This window comes from Bufo gargarizans, chromosome 8 (genome assembly GCF_014858855.1).
Source record: "Bufo gargarizans isolate SCDJY-AF-19 chromosome 8, ASM1485885v1, whole genome shotgun sequence".
Taxonomy (NCBI): domain Eukaryota; kingdom Metazoa; phylum Chordata; class Amphibia; order Anura; family Bufonidae; genus Bufo; species Bufo gargarizans.
In genome coordinates this window covers 122,410,073-122,432,792 of record NC_058087.1, presented here as the reverse complement: position 1 = coordinate 122,432,792, position 22,720 = coordinate 122,410,073, and the positions used below count along the sequence as shown (strand labels likewise).

The window sequence follows — 22,720 nt, the reverse complement described above, 5'->3', positions numbered from 1 at the left end:
TGGCTTTACCATCTGTCCAGAGAGGGCACACCCTTGTGGTCATCAAGGTCTTCCCAGTTTCTCCCTTGTATCCTCAACCTTACTAGTATTTTTGGTGTGGGTTTATGTTCAGGGTTTGTGGTACGTCTTGTTTGTTGTTACATGTCTGGGCTGTTGTTGGTGTTTGTCCCTGCATGTGCGCAAGACATTTTCCCTGTGTGTGTTGTACCTCTGCGAGGGGGCTGGTTTCCCAGAGGGGGAACCATAAGCCTGTATGCAGCGCTGCCTGGAGCTTCTGTGCATCTGGTGTTCACATGGAGGTCCGGTTAGATGCTTGGTGCCGTTTTTCCATCTCTGCTGCGGCAGGTAAGCATTGGTTATTGCTAGTGTTCTGTTGTTACACTGTGTACATACCTGACGTTCAGTTGCTGCATATGGTCTTTTCTCTCCACCTGTTATTATGCAGATGGAGACTCCGGTTTGTCTGATTCCCTGAGGAACCGGTTGTCTCCTATTCCTGACTCCTATGCCAGGGACCATCAGTGTCAGCAGGATCCAGGCTCAAGTGCATGAGCCCTCCCACCTTCAGGGTTTGCTCATGTGGTCAGGAGATCAGGGTCAGGATTAGGGCAGCTGTAGGTTGTGGCCTGCTCCCTTTACTGTAGTCTGGCCTAGTAACAGTTCCCACTATATGGTGGGGAGTCTCCCCCACTCCCCACTGTGACAAATAGAAGCCTCCCCTTGGATACTAGCCGCTATTCAAAGGGGTATCAGGCTAGAATTTAGTACCTACCCACAAGACCACTTTGTCATCAACAAACCCTTGACAAAAAAGGAGGAACAGTTATCAATGGAGAAAGAGCTAACCAGCTTAATTTAGAAAGAAGTCCTGCTACCAGTTCCAGAAAGCCAGCAAAAGTGAGGTTTTTGTTCTCCAGTCCTCCTCATAAAAAAACAGGGGGATCCTTCAGGCTTATTATAAACCTAAGGAGTCTGATCAAGTGCCTATCTTAAAAAAGTTCAAGATGGAAACTATCAAATCAATAATAAATCTGCTTCCCTAATATTGTTACATGGCAACAATAGATTTGCAGGATGCATACTACCGTGTTCCCATTCTCAAAGATCATCAAAAATGTCTCTTAAATTTCAAGCGCTCCCCTTTGGCCTGTCATCAGCTCCCAGAATTTTCACGAAGGTAGTCTCAGAAATAACCAGTTATCTTCATCTACAGGGCATTCTTGTCGTTCTATACTTAAATGACTTTCTGTTAGCGGAATCAGAAGATCAACTTCAGGTACATCTAGACCTTGTCCAAAGGATCTTCATGGATCTTGGATGGATCAGAAATGTCAACAAATCTAACCTCATTCCAGCTCAACAAAAAGTCTTTTTAGGGGTTCTTCTCGACTCTTAGTTACTGATGTCCTGTCAGAATTTGATGTAATCTTCTAAATTACCACTAGTGGCTGCTAGTGTTGCAATTTCACTCCTCCACCACTGGAGGCTGTTGTGTTATCTGAGGATTTGCCCTTAACGAAGATGGCCGTTGTGATACTGATTGGGAGCCATCTTGTTTCCTGTTTGGGCCTACTTATACCCATGAGGCAATGCAAACATTGCTTGAGTATTGTGACTTGTTCCAGTCTCCTGTGCCTCAGAACCGTTCTTTCCAGACCCTTCCGATTCTTCACTGGATTCCCTACCTTGCGATCTACTCCTCAAGTTTGCGCCTCGCTTGTTCCTTCTGGCCACTGGATTCCAGCAGCGTCTACCAGCAGCGTAACATGTCCTTCATTCCTTTCAGAGGAGAAACAGTTGTCCTTTCAACTAAAGGTAAATCAGTTTTGCAGTCTAAGATCCACTACCATCAGGAACGTCATGACAATCATGGGAATTCTGACATCCTCTATCCCTGCTGTCAGATGGGCACAAAGCCGCACCAGGATCCTGCAAGACTTTCTTCGAGCATCCTGGGATGGCAGCAGAATCTCTCTGGACATGAAAGTTTTAATTCCACTGTCCGTAAAAAGTTATCTGGCTTGGTGGAGAATAAGAAAGAATCTGCAGAGAGGAGTGTTCTGGCGTCAAGAGAATCTTCTATTAGTGTCTACAGATGCCAGCAGTCGAGGCTGGGGAGGCCATGCAGGGGACCTTGTGCTTCAAGGAGTCTGGGATGACTCCATATTAAAGGCATCATCAGATATAAGGAAGCTCAGAGCAGTCTATAAAGTTCTTCTAGCCCTTCACTCAAGAACCGCTCTCGATCATATAAAGATCCTGTCGGACAATATAACAATAGTTGCTTTAAACCGGCAAGGAGGTACCTAGAGCAGATCTCTGGCAGCAACATCAAGGGATAGCTCTTTTTTTGCAGAAAATAATCTATCCTTAGTGATGGACAAACATCAGCGAGACGATTCGCAAACTCGCATTCGAGGTGGGCCCCATTCACTTTAATGGCAGGCAAACCTGAAAAACCTTCAGATCATATTTGCAGCCAGCAAACACTTTCTAGAAGTACACAATTAGTACCAGAGGGGGATCATTGGCAAAAATTCCCACAAAAAATATGTATTTTAATCAGGGGCCATTTTTATGCGTCTTAAGGGGAAACTCTCAAAAATGTGCCCTGCTGGAGCCTAGACAAATTTTATTTCCTATCGGTTTGATGTATACAAATGTGCAGCACTCCAGCACTTCCTGCAGAGTCCATTTTAAAAAATGCATACGTTAACGTAATTTTTTTTTCTACCATGGAACTGTATGGTGAACGGACGCCACTGTACGGCATCAGTCTGAGGCATCTGTTAACGCATACATTTTTGGTATGCATTAAATGGATGGTGAAAATAGGATGTGAACCCAGCCCTAGTGTCAGAATAAGCAACAGTACACAGCGGAGCAGCGTGGCAGAGAGGGGAGGCCGCCATGTACTGACAGAGTGCTACCTGGTCCTGGTGGTCAGGGATGAGGACTGTGTTTCCCAAGGATCATTTTCTACTGGGAAATACAGGGCACAGTATAATACACTAGAATCTATATAATATAAAGATATTAGCCCTACCCCCCGTATAATAATACAATTAGGTGGTCATTTATTGTATAGAAATACATCTATGTTAGGCGTATTTCTGACACAGATTATGGCAGAAAGGTCCTTAGCACCGCAATCTGCATATTTTTCCCACTCATGCCAGGTCTAAAAAAGGATGGCGTGGGCAGGGAAAGGGATACAGTTATGGCCATCCAGTTATTGGATACCACAGCCATACATTGACCGGATAATACCTCTGTACAGTGACCAGTTAACACCGCCATACTGTGACTGGATAAAAGGGCACAGTACAGGAAATGACTAGGGGCACTGTACAGGGTGTGGTAAGATGGCACAATGCAGGGTATAATGGGGAACAGTATGGGGTGAGGGGCACAGTATGGGGTGGGGAGCACAGTCACATTACCCTGTGACATTAGAAGGTCCTTATGGTGAATGCGGTGCATAAGCCACCATAATGAGAGGCAGAGGAGTGAGACAAGAGTGTGATTATGTGACTAGAGCTAAAAAATTTAACTGTCGGGCAGTACAGGCCCCAAAAATTAGGCAATAGGCATTCACCTGACAGCAAAGAACTTTGGATTCTGTAGCTGGAGGTACATTAGACTGTCACAGGATAAATATGTAACTTTCGGCCAGTACAGGAGCCAAAAAATTAGGCAATAGGCATTCACCTGACAGCAAAGAACTTTGGATTCTGTGGCTGGACGTGCATTAGGCGGTCACAGGATAAATATGCAACTGTTGGCAAGTATAGGTCCCCAAAATTTGGCAATAGGCATTCACCTGACAGCAAAGAACTTTGGATTCTGTAGCTGGAGGTACATTAGACTGTCACAGGATAAATATGTAACTTTCGGCCAGTACAGGAGCCAAAAAATTAGGCAATAGGCATTCACCTGACAGCAAAGAACTTTGGATTCTGTGGCTGGACGTGCATTAGGCGGTCACAGGATAAATATGCAACTGTTGGCAAGTATAGGTCCCCAAAATTTGGCAATAAGCATTCACCTGACAGCAAAGAACTTTGGATTCTGTGGCTGGAGGTACATTAGGCGGTCACAGGATAAATATGTAACTGTCGGCCAGTACAGGCCCAAAGAATTAGGCATTCACCTGACAGCAAAGAACTTTGGATTCTGTGGCTGGACGTGCATTAGGCGGTCACAGGATAAATATGCAACTGTTGGCAAGTATAGGTCCCCAAAATTTGGCAATAAGCATTCACCTGACAGCAAAGAACTTTGGATTCTGTGGCTGGAGGTACATTAGGCGGTCACAGGATAAATATGTAACTGTCGGCCAGTACAGGCCCAAAGAATTAGGCATTCACCTGACATAAAAGGCCTTTTACGCCGCTGTATATACATAAGACGGGAACCATTCTGTGTTCTGGGTGGTGGCGGATATGTGTGGGCTGGCATGAGGAAATTCAATTACACATGGTCACCACAGGTGTTGAATTCCTCCGAGATCCATGCCTTATTCATTTTTAAAAATGTGAGGTAGTCCACACTGTCGTGAGCTTATCGGTCATGATTCCCCCCCCCCCCCCCCCTGCTGCTCTGAACGTCCTTTCGGACAGGACACTCGACAAAGGGGCAAGCCTAGAGTTCCATGGCAAATTGTGCCAGCTCTGGCCACAGGTCAAGCCTGCACATCCAGTAGTCAAGGGGTTCCTCGCTTCTCAGAGCATTCCATGTAGTTAGCCCGATGTAGTCGGACACCTGTCGGTCTAGGCGTTCCCTGAGGCTCGATCCGGAGGGCAGCTGTGGATGGGTTGGCTGCAAGAATGATCTCCTATCCGAAGTGACCAACACATCTTCAAACCGCCCTATTTTTGCAGGCGTGGTAGGATTGGTACCCGCACCTGTTTCGCTGTGGGTGGAAATTTCTTTGCCAGTGTCAGCAACAGCAGAATGCAGCATCTCTCACTGCATGGCCTGGAAATGCTGCATTCTGACAGCTCTCTGTGATGCTGGTAACATGTCCGCCATTTTGTACCGGGGGTCTAAGTACGTTGCCACTCAGTACCGGTCCTTTCCCTTTATGCTTTTTTTTTTTTTTTTGTGGGGTCCCTCTTCTAACACTGGAGCATGAAGGCTCCCTTTTGCACTAAATTGGAAGCAGTGGAGCGCCCTGGCCCCTGCTCATTGTCCAGGAGAATGTCCTCCTTGGTCTCCTTCCCCCATCCACAGACAACACCAGGGATCCCCGAAAAGTTTAAAGCCTGGTTTTCTTGCTCCTCCCCCCCCCCCCCCAAGCAGCATCCTCTTCTGACTCCCCTTCAGACTTCTGCTGACTTGTCTCAGATGGAGAAGCCCCCCCCCCCCCGGGAATTCATTCAGCATCCTCATCTTCTTGCTTCTGCTCCTCGACGGCTTGATCAATGACACGACACATTGCACATTCCAGAAAGAAGGCGTAAGGTATGATGTCAATGATGTCGCCCTGGCTGCGACTGACTAGTTTGGTAATCTTATCAATTGGGCGCAGAAATCTGCATGGATCACGCATGAGCAGCCACTGGTGTGGTAAAAAAAAAAAAAAAAAAAAAAGCTCCTAGAACCTGTCCATCCGCAGAGTTCGTACAGGTAGTCGTTAACAGCACGTTTCTGCTGTAGAAACCTATCAAGCATATACAATGTGGAGTTCCATCGCATCGAGCAATCACAAATCAAACGTCTGACGGGCAAGTGGTGTCGCTGCTAAACATCAGCAAGGCAAGCCATGGCCATGTAAGATCTTATAAAATGGGCAGAGATTTTCCTGGCCTGCCGCAACACATCCTCGACCCCGGGGTATTTGGCAAGAAATCGCTGCACGACTAAGTTCAGGACGTGTGTCATTTTGCCCTGTTTCAGCGTGCTCAGCGTGCTTGGCACTGTTGTCACACACCACTTTACCAACTGTCAAATTGAGCGGGGTTAGCCACTGATCGCCCAGTGACCGCAGAGCTGAAAGCAGTGCAGAAACGGTGGGGCTCTTGGCTTCCAGGCACAACAGCCGAAGCACGGCAATGTCTCACCTGGCACGTCAAATAGGTTCTGGGGAGCTGGGGGGTGCAGCGGAAGAGGCGGTATCAGTGGAAAAGGGGGAGTCAGCCGAGGAGGAGACGGAGGATGGAGGAGGAGGAGGAGGAGAAGAGGCAGGCATGCATGCAACCCATGGTGGTAACACCAAATTCACACGGGTTACATGCTTGATGGCCGTCAGAAGGTTCACCCAGTGGGCAGGAAAAGTTATGTACCTTCCCTGCACGTGTTTGCTAGACCACATGTGTGTGGTCAGGTGTATCTTGGCACCGACACTGTGTGCCAGAGATGCATTCACTTGCTGTTGAATGTGGTCCTATAGCTCTATGATGCATTTCTGCGAGAAATATTTCCTTCCGAGGACCTTCCATTGCGGTGTGCCAATGGCCACAAATGTTCTAAAGGCCTCCGAGTCCACCAATTTATATGGCAGTTGTTGGCGGGCTAGCAGTTCCGTCAAGCCACTGATCAGGCGTTGGGCACCAGTTCTCTTGCCTTGCCATGGCACCAGTTAATGTGGTATTTAGTGTTAGGTTCCTGTCTTACTGAGATCGCCTTGACGTTTGGCAGATGGCCCCAAATAATTTTGTACAAAATGATTTGCCAAGCATTTCAAATTTATTAGCGTAGCATTTGCACCAGAATACTTTCTATTATTTTGGCATTATTGTACTTTATTTGGTTTGCTGCTGCAAACGCACTATATAGAAATTTTATTCTAGGTATATCACACCCCTTCCTCAATCAGATTTTTTTTTTGGGGGGGGGGGGTAACTGGTATATCACAACAGTTGCAATTGGTTGTTCCAGTGGCGTTTGTCCCCCTGTAGCGCTCCGGTATCTCAGCCGAACCGCACACAAATGCTGCACTATACAAACGCACTATATAGAAATTATATTATAGGTATATCGCACCTTAACCGTTTTTTGGGGGGTAACTGGTATATCACACCAGTTGCAATTAGTGGTTCCAATGGCGTTTGTCCCTCTGTATAGCTGAAGTATCTCAGCAGAACCGTGCACAAATGCTGCTTTATACAAATGCACTATATAGAAATTATATTATAGGTATATCCTACACCTGCCTCAATCAGATTTTTTGGGGGGCAACTGGTATCACACTAATTGCAATTAGTTGTTTCAGTGTAGTTTGTCCCTCTTTATAGCTACGGTATCTCATCAGAACCGTACACAAATGCTGCACTATAAAGAAATTATATTATAGGTATATCACACCCCTGGCTGAAACAGATTTTTTTTTCGGGGCAACTGGTATATCGCACCAGTTACAACTAATTGTTCCAATGACGTTTCTCCCTCTTTATAACTACGGTATCTCAGCAGAACCATACACAAATGCTGCACTGTACAAATGCACTATATAGAAATTATATTCTTGGTATATCACACTCCTGCCTCAATTAGATTTTTTAGGTGGCAACTGGTATATCACACCAATTGCAATTAGTTGTTCCAATGGCGTTTGTCACTCTGTATATCTGCGGTATCTCAGCAGAACCGTTAACGACTACCTGTACGAACTCTGCGGCAGGACAGGTTCTGGGGAGCTTGGTTTCTTTTCACTGCACCAGTGGCTGCTCAGTGAAATCATACCTTACGCCTTCTTTCTGGAGCGTGCATTGCGTTGTGTCATTAATCAAGCCGTCGAGGAGCAGGAGCAGAAAGATTAGTAAGTCCAAATGCTGAATTCCCAGGGGGGACTACTCCATTTGAGACAAGTCAACAGGAGTCTGAAGAGGAGTCAGAGGAGGATGGTGCCGGGGTGCAGGAGGAGCAAAAAGACCATCTTTAAACTTTTTGGGGATTCCTGGTGTTGTCTGTGGCTGGGGGGAGGAGACCGAGGACGACATTATCCTGGACAATGAGCAGGAGCCAGGCCACTCCACCACTTCCAGTTTAGTGCAAATGGGGGCCTTCATGCTTCAGTGTTTAAAGAGGGACCCCTGTATAAAAAGTATAAAGGGCAAGGACCAGTACTAAGTGGCAACATACTTAGACCCCGGTACAAAAAAAAAATGGCGGACATGTTACCAGCATCACAGAGGGTTGTCAGAATGCAGCACTTCCAGGCCTTGCTTCGAGAAATGCTGCATTCTGCTTTCGCGGGTGCTGGCAGAGGAATCTCGCCTAGCTCATGACAGTGTGGCCTACCTCACATTTCTAAAAATGAATGAGGCATGGATCTTGAAGGAATTCAACACCCGTGATGACCAAGTTTATTTTCATTTCCTCATGACAGCTCACAAATATCCGCCACCACCCAGAACAAATATTGGTCCCTGTCTTAGGTAAATACAGCGGCATAAAAGGCCTTTTCTGTCCATTGAATGCATAATGTTTTGGGCCTCGGAGAAATTCAACACCTATGACAACCACGTGTTTCAACTATTATCATTATTTTTTTTTCCGTTAGCCATGTTTTTAATCCAATTTTATATTTCTAGTTTTTTTTAAACAGATGTATTTGTACTGGCCTTCAGTTAAATTTATATCCATTTACCATCTAATATACCTCCAGCCACATACTTACTTGTTCTTTTATGTATGCGAAATGCATAATTTTGGGGCTGTAGTACACTGGCCTGCTGGAAAATTTATATCCAATGACCGTGTAATCTACCTCCAACTACATACTTTCTTGTTCTTTTCTGTACAGTGAATTAGTGATTGCAGCTTTGGAAGAATTAAACACCAGTGACGACCGCCTGTTATCGAATTTCAACTATTATCATTAGGTTTTTTTTCAAGAGGGGGTAATTTGTTAACCATGTTTTTAATCCAATTTTAGATTTCTAGTTCTTTTAAAAATAATGTATTTGTACTGGCCTGCAGTAAAATTTACATCCATTGACTGTGTAATATACCTCCGGCCACATAATCACTTGATCTTTTCTGTCTGGTGAATGCCAAATGTTTGTGGCTTGTAGTCCAGTGGCCTACAGTAAAATTTGTATCCATTGACCGCATAATGTACCTCGAGGCACATAATTAGAATGTCTTTTATGTCAGATGAATGCCTAATTTGTAAGGCCCGTACTCCCGTGGCCTAAAATAAAATTTTGGTAGGCTCCAACAGGAATATTTTAGAGAATTTCCCATTTAAGACTCATAAAAAAGAACAGGAATTTTTGTCATTGATCCCCCTCTAGTATGTCACTGTCCATGTGCAACACGCCAGACCTGCAGGGTATAGCGAAGTGAGGTCACGGTTATGGGCAAACGAGGGTTGCTCACTGTATTGGAGAACCCTGGGCAGGCATGTGGCAGTGAAGGAGAGGTAGACACGGTTCCTCTGGGGCACACTCTGTATGTAGGGACCAGGCCGGATGGTGGATGAGGTGCCCTGGATGTTACGGGTATTTTGAGTGGTGGGGCAAGGTCCCTTTAAGGTTCGTGACGCCAGTGCCTGTGACGGTGGCACACCGGTTTATAGTTGGAATAAGTGAGGTACACAAGTGGTATAGTGAACCAAACGTTGCTTTACTTAACAGTCCAACTTTGTACATCAAGATGGTAATGCAGTTCCTTATATCAAGTACTTCACAAGCAGGCCTTAATATAAATACTGGCAGGTATAATTCGGTGCAAGATACTCAGAGGGTAAATCCACAATACACTCAGAATCAGGTTGTACCTTTCCTCAGAAATAGTGTACACTGTTCTTTTAGAACTCCTGTCTGGTTTTCTACCCCAAGGCCCAGATGCCTAAATGCTGGCTTAAATCCTTGGTAAATATATCTTCCTCTCGTATGGATTCTTGCTTTACTACTTTATAGTTCCTCTGCCCATTAGGTTACTTATCTGTGCTGATGACACTGTCTCTGCTTAACTTGAGGGTAACTGCAGGTTTTCTCCCAGGAGGTGCCGTCCTACTACTGGGGTATCTCAACTGAGCTAAGCTTAGCCTCAGGAGCTTCAGGCTGACGAGGTAACTCCTCTAGTCCCCTGGAATACACACGGTCTCCAAGCAGGCTGTACTTCATCTAGCCCCTTGGTGCAGCTAGAAACCAGGACTATCCAGCTGCATGTCAGGAGGAGGCCCCTTAGCATATCCTGGGCTGGTGCCTTCTCACTTCTGTCTCCACAGACTCCTGACTATGACCTAACCACTCCCTGTCTGGGCCTGGACATTTATACTAGGGGCTCCCTATCTCCCTCTAGTGTCTGGAATGCTAAACTACACCCCACTAGGCCTGCAAAGCATATAACAGGGAAAACCATTGCATGTAAAACACACAGTCAATTACATTAAATGCATAGATCAATACAATATCACTGTCCCTTGTGAGTAGAAGTACACGCTACCCAATTGACCCTTGTGTAGTGCCCACTCCTACCTAGTGGGACACTACACATGTTGTGAGAATAATTGTGCACTTCTACTAAGTATTTGAGGGCTGCAAATATGAGCTAAAGGTTTTTCAGGTTCGCCTGCCATTAAAGTGAATGCGGTTAGCCTCGAACTTGCAGTTCACAAACATTTGATCGCGTTTGCTAACCATCCCGGCCAATGTTGGTCCATCACTATATATCACACCCCTGCCTCAATCAGATTTTTTTGGGGGGCAAATTGTATATCACATCAGTTGCAATTAGTTGTTCAAATGTCGTTTGTCTCTCTGTATATCTGCGGTATCTCAGCAGAACCGCACACAAATACTACACTATACAAATGCACTATATAGAAATTATATTATAGGTATATCACACCCCTGCCTCAAACAGATTTTTTTGGGGGGCAACTTGTATAGCACACCAGTTGCAATTAGTTGTTTCAATAGCGTTTGTCCCTCTGTATAGCTGCAGTATCGCAGCAGAACCGCACACAACTGCTGCACAATACAAATGCACTATAATATACTTTCTATGTTAGAAAGTATATTATAAGTATATCGCACCCCTCAGTATGTCACACCTATCGATGGCACACCTATACCAGTCCTTAAAGGGACTTTTGTGACCCAATTAGCTAGCATTTTGTGTCTATACTCTAACAGTCTGTCCCTGCTCCACACAGCAACCTCTCCCTACACTGGCAAAAGACTGAATATAAAATGGCGGCCAGATTAGGTTTATTTATAGGGTAGGGGGTGTGTCCATGCGCTGAAACATCTCAATTGGCTGTCCTGTCCCACCTGATGGATGGGTCAAAGTTTGTCGCTATGCAAAAAAAAAATGGCTAATGCAAATATCGCCATATGTTTGCATGTTCGTTGAATTGCGAACGAGCAAAGTTCGCCGCTAAATGACTGCCGGGCGAACTGCAATGCTGTCTCTACTGATATATGGAAGGCCTCAATCAGTTGTTAGTTGAAGCTGGTATATCACCCTCAAGCAGTAATTTTGTGGATGCAGGTATGCTGAAAACCTCAATCACTATTTTGTGGAAGCTGATAGATCGCAGCCCTCAATCAGTATTTTCTGGAAACATACAATTTTTAGAAAGTATATTATAAGTATATCACACCGCTCTGTGTATCACACCTATCGATAGCACAACGTTACCAGTCCTTAAAAGGACTTTTGTGGCCCTATTAGCTAGCATTTGGTTTCCCTAAGTTCCTAAAAGCCTGTCCCTGCTCCAAAATGCAACCTCTCTCTACACTGGCAAAATGCATAATGTAAAATGGCTGCCAGACCGGGTTCTGTTATAGGGTTGGGGGTGTGTCCATGTGCTGAAACGTCTCAATTGGCTGTCCTGTCCCACCTGATAGATGTGTCATCGCCATATGTTCGCATGTTCAGCAGATCGCGAACGTGCAAAGTTCGCTGCAAACCGACCGCCGGGCGAACCGCAAGGCCATCACTATCTAGCCTCTCTAATGGCCGTGCATTGAAAAGGAAGCAGCAATCTGGTGTCCGGCTTCCTCAGCCATCAAACTCTAAAAGAGGGATAATGGACTTTGCATTTCAAGGTTTTTCTTCAGATTACCAAGGTTCTGGATTTATTTGCGGACTGGAGAAACAGGAAAGTAAAAAGATTCTGTTCCCCTGTCTCCCCTAGGCAATCCAGTCCAGAGATAGTGGATGCCCTATCTCGCCCCTGGCCAAGGGGGCTACTATATGCTTTTCCCCCCATTCAACCTGATTCCGAAAACCCTGATGAAAGTGGCGGAAGAGAGAGTACAGGTCACCATGACTGCTTCATGTTGGCCAAAAAGGGCCTGGTTTTTCCTCTTACGCAAGCTGTCGCAGGGAACATCCTGGTCCCTACCAGTGTTACCGAACCGTCTTCAACAAGGGCCAATTCACAATCCAGGGATCTCTCAGCTTAAATGGACGGCATGGAGATTGAACACAGAAATCTATAAAAGAAAGGTCTCTCTGACCCTCTAATCTCTAACTTACTAAAGAGTAGAAAAGTAATAACCTCCAGGATCTATCTCAGAACGTGGAAAGCCTTTTTGTTTTCTAGTGACAGGATTCAGCAAAGTCCCTTACTCAACATACCTGTCATTTTATATTTTCTGCAGATGGGGTTAAACAAAGGTCTTAAGCTATCCGCCCTTAAAGTTCAAATCTCCGCTTTTAGCAGTTTTTCTGGCTGCAAATCTTTCTGATCATCTTCTAATCAGATGATTCATCAAGGGGGCAGTCAGAGTTTCCCCCAGATTACACTCTACCGTTCCACCTTGGGACTTGAACTTAGTCCTCAATCACTGATGGACTCTCCATTTGAACCTATTGAGGGTATTTCTCTAAAACTATTATTCCTCCCATCAGTGCCATTGGGGGAGGCGCCCCGGAAAAGGGTTAGTTACTCTTACTGGTAATTGGATTTTTCAATAGCCTCCCACAATGGCATTTTTTCCTTGCAAAATTTCATGTTTATTTTTGTATTCCGATTGGATTAATATAATTTTTGTTCTTGCATCACTACCGTGTACTTTGTTATTTACTGATTAGGTAGGGGAGGAGCCCCCCTTTTAAAGTTTGCGCTTCCGTGTTGTTTCCTGTCCTGGGGGTGGGGAGCACCCTCCTGTCAGTGCCGTTGGGGAAGGCTATTGGAAAATCCAATTACCAGTAAGAGTAATTAACCCTTTTTATGTACAGTTTCCTGTTCCTACTTAAGTTTCTGAAAACCACTGACAACCCCCTTATGAATTTGCAATCCGATGGCACATTAAACAGTTATGTTGTGCTTTTTTTGTTTTTGTTTTGCTATTATCGTCATGGTTGGTTTTAGAAAAAGCTGTTTTATGGACGGTTTTCTATACCTACTACTGTGATCATGTAAACCCCAACTTGTGGTTTTATATGCAGTTCAATTAAATTGTCCTCACCATTTAAGTTACTGTGTGAAACTGGCACCAACTCAGTAATTTAAATCTGCATTGTGTGAACAGGATTTCATCGCTGGACGATAGTCTATTGTGATTGCTGGAGCTTCGTAGGCTGCTGTAGATGCAGTGGTTTGGTTGACGGCTTTTTCTCCTGACTCCCTCTCAGATTCCCCATACAAATATACATTTGGCACAGCTGAACTTGTTTGTGTATTCTATGGGAGCCTCGTCCAGACACTTCTGGCAACGGCTTCTCCTTGAAGAACAAAAAGATCTGGTGGAAATCTTCCTTTCACTCAGTCTTTCTCTCCCCCCATGTTGTATGTTGGGGGAGAGTCAGGAGCTTCCCACACCTTTTTTCCAGATTTGGTTGCTACAAACACCAGATAAAACATACAGAGTAGTTCAGCTTAACACCTTGCAGGAGGTTGTCTAAAACTATACATTGTGGTCGGTCTTTGTCTTTTTTTTTCTTTTTTTTTTTTCTAGAATTATCCAATATATAGACATAGTGAAAAAAACTTAGACTTACCGGTATTTGTTTCCTTGAGTCCACCATGATGGCTTAACCTGGAGGGTGACCCCTTGACCTCTGTAGGGGCAGGAACACAGATAGTTTAAAAGTCCACCACCCACTCTCACCCTCAGTGCTTTCCAAATCACCAAGTGGGTGCAGCCTTAATTATATATATATATATATATATATATAATATTTTTTTATTATTATTTTTTGTTGAGTATTAATTCATACTCAAACCCCTCTTTAAATTCTCAGGGGGGGAAATGTACCAGCCGTCTTGGTGGACTCAAGGAAACGGAATTACAGGTAAGTCTAACGGTTTTTCCATTTCGTCCACCATGATGGCTTAACCTGGAGAACTACCAGATTATTTAGTAGGGTGGGTAACTGCTTGTAAGACCTTTTGACCGAAGGTCAAGTCAGCAGAAGCCAAAACGTTAATACGATAGTGCCTAATAAATGTATTAATACTGGACCAGGTGGCTGCTCTGCAGATTTTATCTAAGGAAACACCTCCTTTCTCTGCCCATGAGGAGGCCATCGCTCTTGTGGAATGGGCTCTTATCTCTGTAGGATTATCAAGACCCGCTATCTGGTAGCAGCAGGATATGGTGGACCTGATCCAGCACCCGATGGAGGCCTTGGATGCCTTGTTCCCTTTGTTTGGACCAGCAAACTGAACGAGAAGATTATTTTCCTTCCTGAATTCTTCTGTTACCTTTAGGTATTGTAGTACAGTATCTCGGACATCTAGGAGTTCGTATTGATCCTCAGATGTACTCGTCACCTCCTTAGGGAGGACAATTTCCTGCTCTCTATGAAAGTCAGAAATGACCTCTGGAAGGAAACCTGGATCCAACCTTAATACTATTTTATCGGGAAACACAGAAAGATAGGGTTCCCGACAGGAGAGCGCCTGGATCTCTCCTAAATGTCTAGCTGACGTTATGGCTATTAAGAAGGCAGCCTTGAGCATCAGATGTTTTACCGAAATGTCCTGTACTGGGGTAAAGTCCCACTGAGGGGCCCTTGGGGTTATGGAAGGTCTTAATCTCGAGGCAGCTCTTACGAATCTTCTCACCCTTCTATGGCTGGCCAGGTCTGTGTCATAGCATGATCCTAAGGCCGAGATCTGTACTTTAAGTGTACTAGGTCTCAGACCCAAATCCAGCACCTTCTGGAGAAAATCAAACATATTTATGATGTTTGGGTGAGAATATAATGGAGGGTTCTGACCCAGCCAGGTGCAGTATTTCCTCCAGATTTTGAGATATATCGCGGAGGTGACTTGTTTTCCTGCTGGATTTAAGGGTATTGATGAATTTATCGGAAAGGCCCCTGCTTTTTAATACCTTGCGCTCAGGATCCATGCTGACAATTTGAATAGGCCTGGATTCTGATGGAGGATCGGACCTTGCGGGAAAATGTCCTCCCGGAGGGGAATTATCCATGGCTCCTCCAGCGCTAATTCCTTTAAGATCGGGAACCAGTTTCTCTTTGTCCAGTATGGGACCACTAGGATTACTGTTACCGGGTCGGACCTTATCTTTTGTAGTACTCTGGGAATTAACACCCATGGAGGAAAAGCATAGGTGAGATCCCAGGTCCATCTTATCGAGAAGGCGTTCACCGCCCAAGGGTATTTCCTGGGGTTTTGGGAGCAAAAGTGCCCGACCTTCGCGTTCTCTTTTGCTGCGAAGAAGTCTATCTGAGGAATTCCCCACCTTTTTTGGAGATTTTTCTGAACACTTCTGGATTTAGGGACCATTCCCCAGGATCTATGGTCTTTCTGCTGAGGCAGTCTGATTGTACATTTTCCGTACCTTTTAGGTGAATAGCCGTGATGGAGGATACATTATTTTCTGCCCAAAAGAATATTCTCCCTTCCAGTTTTTCTAGCCTTGGAGCTCTTGTGCCTCCCCGGTGCTTTAAGTATGCTACTTCCGTCATATTGTCGGAGAGAATATTCAGGTGTTTTCCGAGCCCTTAGTTCTAGGTAGTTGGAAGATCTTACTTTTATGATGTTTATCCATCTGCCTTGTGAAAGAATATCATCCTTCTCTCTATGCACCGTGATTCCTTTCTGTGTCCCCGAAGACAGACGTCTGGAGAACGTGTCAATGACAGATGCAGAATTATGTCAGAAACAGTTCTATTTATTGTTCGTCGTACAGGGCCTTATATACTTTCAAACATACATACAAGAATAGCTTGAGCTCTTATTACAATAATAGCAGTACCTTATAGAGAAAGAAAGGCATCTCTCATTATAATAAATGCTGACTAGAAACTTCTCCTTATAAAGACAGGAGGTAATTGTATACATAGTCACCCTTCAATATGATGTCACCCAACCTCTTGTCCTTCATACAGATCACACAGCTAATTCTGTTTAACCCTTCAATCCCCTCTTAAGTCATAAATATGACTTATCTTTTCTCTCTCAACAAGAGGTAAGTAGCATATGCTTGACCAGGATCTGTGAGTTTTGGACACATTTCACAAAACATCTGTATGAGGGAAGGGATACATTGGATGCAACATCATATAACAATCAAGGAAGCAATAATAATTATAATACTGATCAATAATGTTCTTAACCAACTCAAATCCGGCAGCCAGCTCAATAACCAGTCCCACCAATAGGATGACTGAACATCTTTCCTGATATTATTAGCAATTTCATGTAACCCTTGAATATGGGACTGGATTGATCTGGAATGATCAGATAAATTAAAACAACACATTCCTTTAAAATCTTGACATCCTATATTATGCTTCAGTAACAGATAATCTACAGCAAATCTAGTTTCAAGCACTGCTCCTCTTATACCTTGTATATCTAAAAGCATGTCTGATAAGGCGATAGAGGGATTTTGCTAAGTCACATGCAATAGAATTTATAGTACGAGTATTATATATAGCCAGTCCAGGCACTCCTAATATAGAGGCGCCCAAACTTATATATTCTGTATGGCTGAGAAAGGGTAAAGTAGAGTCACAATCTTCTGATAAAGTCTTGGTAACTGATCTGTAAGCTCTCCTGATAGGGGGTTAACTGGGAAAAGCCAAAGTCAGCCTGGATAACGCACAGGGACCTCCAATAACATTAGCAGGAATGTAATTGTAGGTGCTGTTACCACAAGACAAAAACCATCCTTTAGGGAGCATTATATTATAGATAAAACTAGGAGTCTCAATGGTCTTATTACAACTTACGGAATTATTCAGGGAGCTAGCAGGTCTACTATTCTTTTTACAGATTGTCGTCAATATAATCATATACACTATTCCTAGGTAATTCACTTTTTATGTCTCTATTATCACAATATAAAGTTATATCCTGGGAAAGTAAAACAAGTTTCTGCTGTAGTCATATTAATAGTTGTTATTCTAATATTATCCCTGCAGGGGAATAAAAGATTGTGTATTGTTCGCCTTCGACCAGACTTCAAGGAGGGAGTCATCGGGTGTAGGCACAGCAATAACACATGTTTGTATAAGATCCCGTGGGCTCTGTAAGTCTGTAAGGCACAATGAACTAACATTTAGGGCATTTGCCATCCTGACTATACTATTCTGTTCAGAATAAAAGGGGACGGGAGCCAAGGGATCTTGCTCCTGAGCTCTTTTATATACTGTCTGATTATTTGGTGCACCGCAGAAGAAACTCATCTCCTCTGGGTGATAAATACATGTAGTAATAAGCCAGACTAATAATTATCAGCAGACAAACAAATCTCCTAGAATATTATCTCCCAGAATATTGTGGGGGTCATCATCTTCAGCCTGTGGCAAGGCACTTTTCAGGGAAACTTCTTCTGAGCTCCCCTCTTTGTTCAGGGAATTCACACCTGCTTCACCCTCTTTATCTTTGTCCATCACCGGAGAAGAAGCCTCAGGAACCCTTTTCACTCTGCTAGCGTGAATCCAGATTGGAGCCTCTTCTGTGAGAATCGCTGTTCTGGTGACTACTACCACTCGGGTGGGTGGTCCAAACAGGAACTCAGTCTGTTTTCGTCCTTTTGCCAGTCTCTGGACTATCACCACATCTCCTGGTTGGAAAGGATGCGTAGGTTCCTGTGGAGAGAAAGGAGAGGTACGAGCAATATCTTGTTCAATTTGATCTACAGTTTCTATAAGTTTCCTCACATATTCTGCTTGTACCACTTCTAGATCCCTTTTTTCTATCACAGGGGCCTTTGACCCCAAGGGGTGGGGAAGGGTCTTCCCATTAGGACCCCAAATGGTGAGTACCCAGTATCCTTGTTAGGCTGCATCCTAATTTCTGAGACATATAATACTCCGGTAAACATAAGATTGTACCTTTGATCTAAGACCTGGTATAAAAAAATCTCTCTGAATGAGGTCAGTGGTTGCCTGTGCTCCCCTATGGCTAAGACCATGATACTGTTCAATTAAAATCGGGGCGCTTGCAACTGGGATACATGGATTCCCCTCTTTGCAGAGAAGACCCGTATTAGGGTCTTGTACTGCACCTATCGACTGTCATGCCAGTTTGTCGCTACTGATAGCCAAATCCTGGAGGCTGAGCAATAGATTGTCAGGAAGGGTAATGTCTGGAACCAGTGAAGGCATTTGAACCGTCGCTGCCGTCCTAATAGCAGCCTCCTTTGCTGCCTGATCAGCCAGGGCATTCCCTTTAGCTATGTGCGTTTGTAGACCAATATGTGCCTTACAATTGATAAGAGCAACTTCGCTCGGTAAGTGGATGGTGGCCAGGAGATCATGTTCTAGGGTGTAATGTGAGATTCATCTCCCAGCTGCAGCTATGAAGCCTCTCCTCTGCCAGATTACCTCATGATCATGGACAACCCCAAAGGCATACTTGGAATCAGTATATACAGCCACATCGTTCCCCCAACATTAGGGCGGGAACAGGATCCATCCATAAATATATCAGGTGCTCCATCAATGGGTGTGGACTGTAAGTCAGGCCTAGGTGAGGTATGCTCATGTATAAGTTCAGCACATGCATGGGGGGGAGGCAAATCATCCTGTTCTCCCTTGTAGCCAAGTAGAGCATTCAGTATAGCCATTGGACCGAACGTGGGTGCTGAGTATTTGATATGAAGTTGAGGATTAGATAGCAACAAAACTTCATATCCACTCAGTCTTTGTGCTGACATATGTTGCGTATGTATGTTCCTCAACAGGGCCTGAACATCGTGTGGCATGCAGAGTAGTGGGATGACCCAGGGTGATAGGCGTGACCATCTCAGCGACCATAGCACAGGCTGCCAAACTCCTGAGACACGCAGGCATGCCCTAAACCTGTACGGGAACCACTTTTGAGAAAAAAAGCAGCAGGGTGGAATTTACCTCCATGATCCTGCGTCAGGACTCCTGCCATGGTTTTACAATTGTCCCTGGCAAATAAGTGAAACATCACGCCATAGTCGGGCAGGCCCAAACCAGGACTGGAAACCATTGCACATTTCAAATGACTAAAAGCTTGTAACATGTCATCAGACCATTTAATGGAGTCAGGCATCTCAGTATTAGTGGCTTGTCTCAGAATATTATTAGGAACAATCAGCAATCCATTGGCGGCAGTAACCAATCATGCCAAGAAAGGTCAACATGTCCTTCTTGGTTTGTGGGCGGGGCAGACCCAGTATGGCAGTAATTCTGACATGGCTGATTCTCCTCTCACCTTTACTGAGAACAAAGTCCAAATACTCAACTCTTTCCATACACCATTGTAATGTGTCACATAACCACAGTAGTAAACTAACACAGTCTGCCTGGCAGGCCTCCCGAGTAGAACTACATATGAGGAGATCGTCCACATATTGTAGAAGGACAGAACCATGAGGGGTAGTCCAAGGGCGCAGTGTAATGTGGAGGACAATGGAGTAGACTACTGGAGAGTCCACATAACCCTGAGGCATTCTACACCAAGTATACTGGCGAAATCTAAACGTGAAAGCAAAAAGTGGCTGTGTCTCCTTGTCAACTGGGACAGAAAAAAATGCATTCATCAAATCAATAACAGAGAAAACCTCTGCCTGGGCAGGAATAGCTGATAGCAGAGATGGTACGTCAGGAACCACAGGGGACTATGGGTATAATAACAACCTTATTAATATCAACTACTTCAATAGGTCCCTTTAACAAGATGACCCCTATAGTCATAAAAATGAACCGTTCCTTAAGGTCACTGTCCTCATCATGAGGAGGTATATGTTCAGGTTTGGGGAAACATTCTTTTGTGATCTAAGGCGCATGGGAGAAATGACATCTCTAGTGTTAGAAATGTGTGAATTGTATTCTACATGTTCTCGTATTTCCAGGACAACAACTGGTCAATCCCAAACTGTCAGAAACTGCATTTTTAGCTCAGGAGCCCCCCCCCCCCTCACTGCTGTCACTCGAAGCCTTGTGTATGTAATGGACATGAGGAGAAGGGGGGCAGGGAGCTGCGGGCAGCGTCTAAACTATCTCCCAACAGATGCTGTGAAGAAGAAGTGTGTACTGTAAAAGGACTCCAGAGTGTCAGCTCTTCTCCTCCTATCTTCTTCCCTTTTGAGCCAATTTAATAATGCTTGGGCCTCAAAGTACTTTTTAATCTAAGTCACCTGTTAGAAGGGACGGATATATCTGTGGGATATTTCCTAAATTGGGAGGAAGGGCTTCTAGAGTGAACTCCTTGTCAATTCTTTATCTAACTCATGTTTATTTTTATATATATATATCCCTCCCTCCTGGTTCCCTGCCTACTGCTTGTGAACCTTTATTTGGTCCATCATACCATTATGGTGCTTAAGTAAGGCAATTTTCCCTACTTGACTGCATACACTGCATGTCCCACTGGGGTCTGGACCATAACATGGGTAAGCTTCAGTGTCATCCAAACATAATCCTTATCACCATATCCATATGGAAGACGTCATTAGCCTCTTCCTGAGGGAACAAATTCATACTCTTTATTCACTCTGTCCATACTGCCAGATTATCAACCCAGGGAGTAACTAAACAATAATCAGTCCCACAGACTCGGGCTACATAATCCTCACACTTTTCACCTACATTCGGAGGGGGTGGAGAGACCTTTCCTTGCTGTGCACCCATGTCATATAACTTAATTGAGATGGAGGCAGAGCTAAATTGACCCCAGGACTGTCCGTACAGAATCTATGCACAACGTCCTTCACAATTATCAGGTAGTATAATCCCTTAAAATAGTTACTCGCGGTCACCAGTTGCGGGCTTAAAAGGTCATCCAGGACACACACAATAAAGTTAGTACAGTGGTCACAGTTTCAATTGCTGCTTACATTCAGCATAAAAAATTACTTAATGCTGTATAACATCATAACATAACAGAAAGCATAAGAAAGCGACAGAAAAGAAGCAACAGACAGGGGGTGACAAAAGAAATCAAGGTGCAGACACTATATGAAGTCTTCCCAAAAGACTACCTCTGGTATATCCTTCCCGAAAAGATATAACTAACTATAAAATACTTCCCTAAAGTATCTGTGTGACCTGGCCAGGAGTCTATTTACAGTCTATCTTCCCTAAAGACAGACACTATCTTTTTTCATTCTATGTTCCCTAAAGACAGATTCTAATATTCTATCTTCCCTAAAGACAGATTCTAATATTCTATCTTCCCTAAAGACAGATTCTAATCATTCTATCTTCCCTAAAGACAGATTCTAATATTCTACCTTCCCTAAAGGTAGCTTCCCTATCTCTTTCAGAGTGTCTAAAGCGGATTCAAAATAGAAGTAACAGAAAATTTTACGGAAAGCATCGGAATGTCCCCAGTCTTTAGACAGGAATGTTCCGTTACTTACCGAATTCCTGTACTTCTATTACACGGACGAGCTCCCAACTGAAAGAATATCATCCTTCTCTCTATGCACCGTGATTCCTTTCTGTGTCCCCGAAGACAGACGTCTGGAGAACGTGTCAATGACAGATGCAGAATTATGTCAGAAACAGTTCTATTTATTGTTCGTCGTACAGGGCCTTATATACTTTCAAACATACATACAAGAATAGCTTGAGCTCTTATTACAATAATAGCAGTACCTTATAGAGAAAGAAAGGCATCTCTCATTATAATAAATGCTGACTAGAAACTTCTCCTTATAAAGACAGGAGGTAATTGTATACATAGTCACCCTTCAATATGATGTCACCCAACCTCTTGTCCTTCATACAGATCACACAGCTAATTCTGTTTAACCCTTCACCTTGGTAGTTTAAGGAGCCTACTTTCGACCCCCCCCCCCATCCAGTGCCGCTTGCATCCGTGAACACCTGGATTTCTGGATCTTTTATCCAACTTACACCTTTCGACAGATTTGTCTTTTCTATCCACCAATTCAAATCGGATCTTACATGAGTGGGGATGAATATTTTCTTCTCTAAGGAGGACTGTTTCTTGTCCCAATTCTTCAGGATCCAGGATTGGGTTATCCTGGTATGAGCCTGGGACCACAATACTGATGTGATGCAGGAGGTCATCATTCCCAATAGACTCATGGCATTGCGTATGGAGCACTTGGTCTGGCCCTGAAATTTGTTTGTTTTACCTATGAAGGTTGTTAATTTTTCTTGAGGAAGAGATATCTTCTGAGTTCTTGAATCTAAAAGTACTCTTAGGAATTTCATCTTGGTTGATGGGACCAGACAGGATTTTTTCTGATTTATTATCCAGACCAACTCTAAAAACAGATGAATTAGGTGGTGAGACTGTACGCCTCTGATTCAGATTTTCCCAGAATGAGGAAGTCGTCTAGATACGGGAAGACTTTTGTTACCTCTGATCTGAGAGGAGAGATCATTT

The 22,720-nt window shown here is 44.1% G+C and overlaps 1 protein-coding gene across 1 annotated transcript in view; it reads left to right on the top strand.

Moving 5' to 3' along the window:
• The window catches only part of LOC122944426 (sphingosine-1-phosphate lyase 1-like), a 193,223-nt gene that overhangs the window by 99,833 nt on the left and 70,670 nt on the right, over positions 1-22,720 (top strand). The window lies entirely within an intron of this gene.